An 8699-nucleotide genomic window follows, 5' to 3' on the forward strand; every position below is an offset into this window, starting at 1 on the left:
GCTTGGCTCCGCCCACTTCCGTTGTCTTCAAATTTGGCCCCACTTTTGCTTTGGCCCCGCCCACTTTTTGGACATGTTTGGCTGTAATTATTCAACTAAATAACGCACCTCAAGCCCCCATTTGGTTTGGTTTCGTTTATGGGGGTTTAACGTCCCAAAGCGTCTCAGGCGATGAGGGACGCCGTAGTGAACAGCTTCGGAAATTTCGACCACCTTGGGTTCTGTTTCGTGCACTGACATTGCACAGGACACGGGCCTCTAGAATTTCGCCTCCATAGAAATTCGACCGCCGCGGCCGGGATCGAACCCGCGTCTTTCGGGCTGGCAGCTGAGCGCCATAACCACTCAGCCACCGCGGCGGCTCAAGCCCCCATTTCCCATGCAAGACTTTTTCATGCTCTGTCCGATGGTGCCATTCTTTGTCCCATAAGCCCAATTCGTTTTTCAAATTTGGCGCCATGCTTGGCACCGCCCACTTCTGGTATTTTGAAATTTGGCGCCACTTTTGCTCAGGCCCGGCGCAACTTTTGGACATATTTAGCTGTAACTAATGAACTAATGAACCCACCTCAAACCCTTGACTTCCCGCACTAGATTTTTTGATGCTGTATCTGATGGTACCATTCTTTTTCACATAAACCCATTCGTTCGGACGTAATCGTGCGGACAAGCTCGTGATGACACGAAACCACAAACATAGCCATACAATGTTTTCGCATTTATAGAGGGCTAAGGGCATCTGTGAAAGGACAGAAAGAAGCGTCCACCAGATCATCGAAAATCAAGGAAGGCAAAATGCAGTGGCGAACAATAAGTCTCGTGCGTACAAAAGATTGCAGAGCAGAGAATATCTCCATCTGCAGTTCAGATGAAAAGAAGTATTAATAAAATATGGCAAGGCACATGTGTACAGTGAGGCCGGACTTAAATGCAAACATCCTCTATGAACAAAACTAAATACTCCATCTGCATGCTTTTCAGCTGCAGTATGCAACTAGCCTGATTCATGTTTCTGAGCAAAGGATCAAGCAAAGTACACATTTATAAACTCTTCCTAAATGGATATCTCACTGCAAAGTAGAAAAGTAGACCATATGCACATTCACGATTCCTTCCGGCCTTACTGTACACAGCTGTCTGACTAAATATAGAGCATACCGCCCTTCACGAATTCCATAAGCACCTGCAACCACAGAACCCAGGCTTTCTTGTTTGTACACTCAACACAAAAAAAAGTTTTTTTGTTATACTACCAGATAATATCACCAGTGCTGTGTGGCATGTGGCACCAGCAGAAGTGCTAAGAAGCGACTTCGCCAGATGTGCAACTGTAGAAAAACGGTATGGAAAGCATGTGCACATCACAGTAACGGAGTGTTTTTTTGGTAACAAGACAAGCTGCTACGCCTAAGAGTAGTGAGGTATGTTTTTCGCCCACAGTGTACACTTTGTGGGAGGAAAGACAACTGAAGTTATTTATTTTATCACTGTCTTTCATGCATGCGGGAATACATTATGCAGCCTAATTGCAGTTCATTATCAAGTGCAACATCACATAGTGACTAGTATGGCTTGCACACAGAGCCATTACTTTTTCGACAGAGCTGCATTCTATAAACGTCAAAATGGTGAAGCCAACAGCCACTTTTGTTTAACAGTAAAATAGCAACATATTCATCATCGATGGCCCAGTCATACTAAGAGTGTAGAGGGTAAGGAGGTTGTCTGCAATTTTTCCTAAAATCACCAAACAGCATCACCAACTTCTAGGAAGCAAAGTGCAAATGCCTGAGTCAGTGAAAGTTGGATCTAACGAAGTGCCACTGGGGGCACAGGCAGAGAGTAACCTTGTGTCACATGCATGCAAGGTTGACAGCTCAGGTAAAAAAAAAAGGATCCCATTTCAAATTTGATTACTGAGGTAGAAATCATATCCTGCCAGCTTGAAACCAATTAATTCCAGCTGCAAAATGTGTTTTGTAGCTTAGTTATTTACCCAGATATGTCCGACTGGAAAAATTATAATTCCCGTTAACTCCAGCGGAATTAATGTAGAATTTGTAGCTTTCCGTCAGGAGTACCCACTCTGACTAGAAAAGCTGGGAATGGTTAGCCTATGAAATCTCTGCCCAAGACTTGCAATTTCATCAGGAATTTAGTAACCATGAAACAATTGCCTGACTTTTCTCTTAAGAAAAATAGTTCTTTGCTGTGTAACTACATGCAGCATGGAGGAAAAAAAGCTTATGAGGGAGCGCGACACCAAGCGGCCGGCCTTCGCAAGCCAAGCGCTGGTGAAGCCGTTCCCTCCCCCGTTTTTTCGCTCTCCCAGTCAGTACTTTATATTTTGGTGTAGGTATGTCTTAGTGCGCGCGTCTGCGCGGCCCGTGGCGCAGCCGTCTACAGCGAGGAAGTTCATCTACAATCAGTCTGCCGCCCTACTCAGCGCATGCGCGCCCAGCGGCGCTAGATATCACCGCACGCTATCACGTGGCGTGGTCACAGGGGGGCGGGGGGTGACCGAGTCCCTTCTTTTTAATGCATTTTTACTTTTTACGACTAGGATTCAAAGGTCTCGCCGGATGAGCCCTCCTCAGTTTTTTTTTTCCTCCATGTCTCAAACGCTGTTCATTTCAGGTGTGCCCTTATGAAGCCAATTCAGTGCATTGTGCAATGAAAACAAGACTTTTATAAGCTTAGTTTTGGCATCACTTAAATACCTGTTAAACTGCGGCGGCCTAATGCCGTATAAATCAGCGTTACAATAACTCATTCGCATGATTCGGGTAGTTTGCGGCACGGCTAAATTATGGCGGCTAATTCGCAGTTCCCGGGTTCGAACCCAGCCGCGGCGGCTGCGTTTCGATGGAGGCGAAACGCTAAGGAGCCCGTGTGCTGTGCGATATCAGTGCACGGTAAAGATCCCCAGGTGGTCGAAATTATTGCAGAGCGCTCCACTACGGAACCTCTCTTCCTTTCTTCTTTCACTCCCTCCTTTATCCCTTCCCTTACGGCGCGATTCAGGTCTCCAACGTTATATGATACAGATACTGCTCCATTTCCTTTCCCCAAAAACCAATAAAAAAATAAAAACATCGCTACCTCCTTTATCCCTTCCCTTACGGTGCGGTTCAGGGGTCCAAAGATATGAGACAGATACTGCGCCATTTCCTTTCCCCAAAAACCAACTATATTAAAATAGTTAATATTAAACACCCCGCCGTGGAAGCTCAGTGGTTAGAGTGCTCGGCTACCGATCCGGAGTTACTGGGTTCGAACCCGACCGCGGCTGCTGCGTTTCAATCGAGGGGAAACGCTAAGGCGCCCGTTTGCTGTGCGATGTCAGTGCACATAAAAGATCCCCAGGTGTCGAAATAATTCTGGAGCCCTCCACTACGGCACCTCTTTCTTCCTTTCTTCTTTCACTCCGCCGCCGCGGTGGCTGAGTGGTTATGGCGCTCGGCTGCTGGCCCGTAAGACGTGGGTTCGATCCAGGCCGCGGCGGTCGAATTTTGATGGAGGCGTAATTCTAGAGGCCTGTGTATTGTGCGATGGAAGTGCACGTTAAAGGGGCTGCGAAACACGGCTTGAACGGATAATGGTTGCACTTAAAATGAATTCTTTATGTCCCACAGATGCTGACTAAAAAAGAATTACGAGAATCGATGCATACGAACGGAAGTCATTCAATGAAGAAATTTCAAAATGCAAGCAAACAAAATGGTGCCCTCAGCTCGATTTTCCCGCAGCTTCCCATTCCCATTTCACTCTCCCGCGGACGACACTTAATGCGACCAATAAAAAAACAGCCTATATGAGCGCGTGGCGGAAGTTTACACTCCATGGTTGTCTGTTCTTCGTAACTCGTTCATGCCAAAGCTGGCAGCGCCGTTTGCATGGTTACAACAATCATGTGAACGCCCAGCTGACCCAGCGATGCTTCATCGTCACGTCGACGGCGCAGAAGGGAAAACTGACCAGTGACGCTCCTTACTTATGGATCCGAACTCGAGCGCGAGATACTGCGACGGTGTGACGGCCTGCGCAAGATATCAGGCACATTTAGCATTGCACGCACAGCTACTGCTTACCGCCTACAATCGCCCGTCGCTCCTAGCGCGCTGGTTGGTCACGGCGAACAAGGATCGCGCGCTGTTGACGGCAGCGTGGCGCCATCTGGCGCCGCCGTCTGGTGATCCTCCACAAGCTGACGATGCGCACTGTCCGCTAAATGTGAAACGAACGCATCCTTCCTTGTGACCGAAACGAACGCTTATAGAGTGCAATGGCTCGATCGGATCGGTTCCGCAAAGCCACTCTCAGATACATAGAGAGTAGCCATCAACGTTGAGGGCTAGGTCGTAGGATGTTTACAGAGAGGCGCAAAGTCCTTCGATGCAAGAAGTAGCCTGAGTCTGGTGGTGTATTTTTGTTTTACTCAATTGGTTTACAGCGCTTTTATCTAAGGCAAACAAGTTTCTTTTGTGAATGTAATATAAAATACAAGCTTGACAACACGTATCTTTAGTTATTAACACAAATTGCTGTATATTTACTTTTGTCAAAAGTGATGTCATAAGTGATGTCATATACGCTGCTAAAAACCGCCACTGTATGGTGACACAGTCAGGGCCAAGAGTTTGCTTTTGCGAGCTAATTAAAATAATAAAAACCAGTATACGCGGTACGACCGATGCCAATAACATCACTATGAGTCATTCTATGCAACCAACAGGCAAAACAATGCACTGAAAATGCATTTCGGAGCCTCTAAAGAACGACCGAAGTGGTCGAAATTTCGGCAGCCCTTCACTACGGTGTATCTCGTGCAGCACGCGTGCGAGGTGGCCATGACCAGTGGAGCCCTGGAATGAGGGACCACCCTTGCTAAGGAGCCCCCGACGGCGGCGGCGGCTGCGGCAAGCGCCAAGACGCAGCTGCAAGGAGACTCTCCGGAACTGACCAAAAGAATTCAATAAAGTTTTTCATTCATCTCATAGCCTGAGTCGTTTTGGGACTTTAAACCCCCTTAAACCTAAACCATCTTTCATTCCCTCCTTTATCCCTTCCGTTACAGCGCAGTTCAGGTTTCCGCGATATGTGAGACAGATGCCGCGCCATTTCCTTTCCATAAAAACCAAATTTCATTTCCATTTTTGCCAATGGTGGCACAGTGTATATATGGCGAAAGGTCAGTTTGACATCACTCCATAATACGTGCAAATCACTTTTTTCTCGTGATATTATTGCAGTCAGATTTCAGGAAGCGGCCAATAATTGTATGCAACTGCTTTCTCCAAATTGGCAAGTCGAGCACATGTGTTTTCATCCGTACGGCCTGTAGCTTCTTTTAACGCAACAGCGTTAAGGAGCTCGTGTGTCGCAGAAAAGCCGGTGTCGTCGGCGTCTTTGGCCGTGAGCGAAAAATGGCGCATCTTATTGGAGACATGAACCACGCCGTAAGAGAAGGGTTTTTCCTTCGCTTACAGTGCGAGAATTGTGAGGCAGGCGTCATTTCCTTTCCTTAAAACCAATTTTCATTTCAATTTCCTTCCCTTACGGCCCTTTACGGGTGTCCACCGAGATATGTGAGACACGCGTCCTTTCCTTAAATTGTCCAACGGGCCACGCGTCGCGCCGAACAGGCGTTGGCGTTCTCTGGACTCCTAGACAGCGCTGCAATACGCTGTCGCCTCTCACTATTAAAGACGAAGATTAAGCGTCCTCCAAAATTTTGCTCATCATAATCATACATAATTACCAGCTGGGCACCAAGAATAGCGCTGCTAAATATCTATTTTCGACGCCAGGTCAATTTCACGTCGACGCGAAAAGAGCGTCTGTAACTGGCGGCGAGTGACGCACACGGTGACACTGACTGACACATCTGAGAGCCAATCAGAGAGGCAACATGGCACCGACAGGTGAATGTGAACATCGAGATTCGGGCAAATAAATACTTTTCTGAAATAGAGCTGGTGGGACCTGCATGTCGCCCGCCTGAACCTTAACACGCGCCCTGACCGAAGGTATTGAATACAGGGTTCGGAGAAGCAGCCTAGGAGTATATCCTGCAAGTGCATCAAAGCCATTCGGGAGAGAAAAGGCATAGAAGCCAACTCACCGTGCAGGTAGTGGGGGAAGGCTGACGGCTGTGACCGGCTGCGTGCATTTCTGCGCAGGCGCTTCTCGGAGCTTAAGCATCTCTTCGCCTTTGTCAGGGAGGTGGTGGTGGTCGCCACCAGCGTCTTGTCTTCCGTTGGTGCTGCGTGTCCCCGAGGCGGCGAAGCGCTTGGCGAGCTCGGCGTCCGGTGGCTGCCCAGATGGAAGTGCGGCACAGGTTGCGATGTTCCGGCAGCTCTTGATCTCACAGCAGCGGTCAGCTCCTTGGCCAAGGTCGTTCTGCATCGCAAGCTGGAGTCCAGAACCGCTTTGATAGAGCTCAACAGCGGACTGGTCGCGAGAGACGGTGTGGACGCACCAAGCTTCGCGGTGCCTCATGAAGGAACGGCTCTAAAGAAAAGATGGCGTGCGTTCGATGTCTCGTGCCGCTCGAGCGCAGAGAGCTCGAGCAGCCGACAAGAGCTGATAATGATGATATCTTAGGGCATAATGGCACATACCCACGGCGGTGTATTGGCTCGAGAAGTAGAGAGACCTCGAGACATTTTTCTTGTACTTCCAGTTTGTTTTGCGCGTGCACAAGAGAACATGCAGGCAATATTTCGGGGGTAGCTCGCGAATAAATACAGTGAGGGCATTCATTTCACGTCTACCTTGGCGGAACCTGGTCGTCGGTGACGTCCGCGGGCTTTTGCCAGGCCATGATAGAAGAAGGCCTTTTTTTAAAAGCCAGAACGTCATTCAATGAAAGTTAAAAAAATTAAGATGGAAATGAGCAAGAGAAGCAGCTCGAAAGTATACAAAGGATTTTATAGGAGTTCCACTAAGGAAGAGGCGAAAACAGGGGAAAAAGGGGATGCTTGCAGCTCCTGGTTTGCCATTGCGATGAGCTCTGTGAATTTTTGTGCTAGCACAAAATCCTTGTTTTCATGTGAGGTTGAAAAAAGATTTAAAAGAGGAAGAATATTAGACAAAGCAAAAGAATGCGTTCAAGATTCAATGCACACAATTTCGATTTCGCAGCTTCCGACACCCGACGCTTGTTGGCGTGCTTATGTGGACACAGCTAGAAGTAACGGCGCTGCAGTCGTGCTTTTCTACACACCTCGCGCGTCGTCTGCTACACCTCCGCAACGACAAGCAGCGCCGCGCCCATAGCTGCACGGCACAACAGTACACACAATAACTTTGAAAATAACATGATAATAAACAAGGAGCGCTTCTCGTCTTACGTGTTGTGTGTGTCATGCCGTCCAAGCACTTTAGTTTCTCACTATGATTTTCGTCGGTTATAGCAATTCACACCATCGGATGTAACGACAACACTGTTTTAGTGTACAAGCATCGAGCTGTGCCCTGTCATGCCACATGCTGATGACACGAACCCGAGGCGCTGCAAAGGCAGGAGATCGACCAGTGCTCTTGGGGTTCCTTGTCTTTAAATTCTGAGTTCTTCCTTCAGTGCCAGGACTCTTCTCTTTCTTCTCCCTCGCAGAAGTTGTCCCTAGTATCTGCTCCCATTTATTATGTGGCTGTCATCGTGAGGTGGTGTGAAAAAATTATTATCAGTGGCGTCATTTCTGTTGCCTCTTGTGCAGACGGGCGCAAAGCAGGATGGCATGTGTAACACTCACTTGAAGTCACCAAGTGCACAGATTTCAGCACAAGGAGGTTTTCAGTCACTACGAGCACCTTGCACGCAAAAACTAGCCTGAAAATCTGACTAGCCTGTCGTAACTGCAACTTCCGCGACTGCAGTCTGTGCACGTTAAAGATCCCCATGTGGTCGAAATTATTACGGAGCCCTCCACTACGGCACTTCTTTCTTCCTTCTCTTGTCCCTCCTTTCTTTCTTTCCTTACTGCGCAGTTCAGGCGTCCACCGAGATGTGAGTCAGTTACTGCGCCATTTCCTTTCCTCGAAATCCAATTTTCAATTTTAGTTTCAATTACTAATCACACGCGCAACCTGTACACCATTCTTACTGTGTAAATAGACTGTCTATATTACCTCTACCCAGATCCTTTCTTCCTGTTCCCCTTCGCCACTTTCATTTCATTTCTCATTCTGCCTGCTATCCTTTAATTCCGCTGCCCCAGCTCAACCCGCCGCGGTGGCTCAGTGGTTAGGGCGCTGGACTTTTGATCCGGAGTAACCGGGTTCGAACCCGACCGCGGCGGCTGCGTTTTTTTGGAGGAAAAACGCTAAGGCGCCCGTGTGCTGTGCGAAAGATCCCCAGGTGGTCGAAATTATTCCCGAGCCCTCCACTACGGACCTCTTTGTTCCTCTCCTCTTTCACTCCCTCCTTTATCCCTTCGCTTACGGAGCGGTTCAGGTGTCCAACGATATATGAGACAGATACTGCGCCATTTCCTTTCCACCAAACACCAATTATTATTATTATTATTATGCCCCAGCTCAGGTGCTTGAGCTTCGATGGCTGATGCCGGGGCTAGCAAAAACCTTATCCTACCATTTGATAAATATTTTAATAAACCACTACTACTACTAATTGCGAAGGCATTCACTACGGCACCTTTTTCTTCCTTTCTTCTTTCAATAGCTGTTTTATCCCT

The 8699-nt window shown here is 47.9% G+C and overlaps 1 non-coding gene across 1 annotated transcript; it reads left to right on the plus strand.

Moving 5' to 3' along the window:
* Nucleotides 1–8230: 8230 nt before the first annotated feature.
* Nucleotides 8231–8302, plus strand: TRNAK-UUU (transfer RNA lysine (anticodon UUU)). The gene has a single exon. It is a non-coding gene; the product is annotated as a tRNA-Lys (tRNA).
* Nucleotides 8303–8699: the final 397 nt, after the last annotated feature.

Source organism: Amblyomma americanum, chromosome 1, assembly GCF_052857255.1.
Source record: "Amblyomma americanum isolate KBUSLIRL-KWMA chromosome 1, ASM5285725v1, whole genome shotgun sequence".
Classification (NCBI taxonomy): domain Eukaryota; kingdom Metazoa; phylum Arthropoda; class Arachnida; order Ixodida; family Ixodidae; genus Amblyomma; species Amblyomma americanum.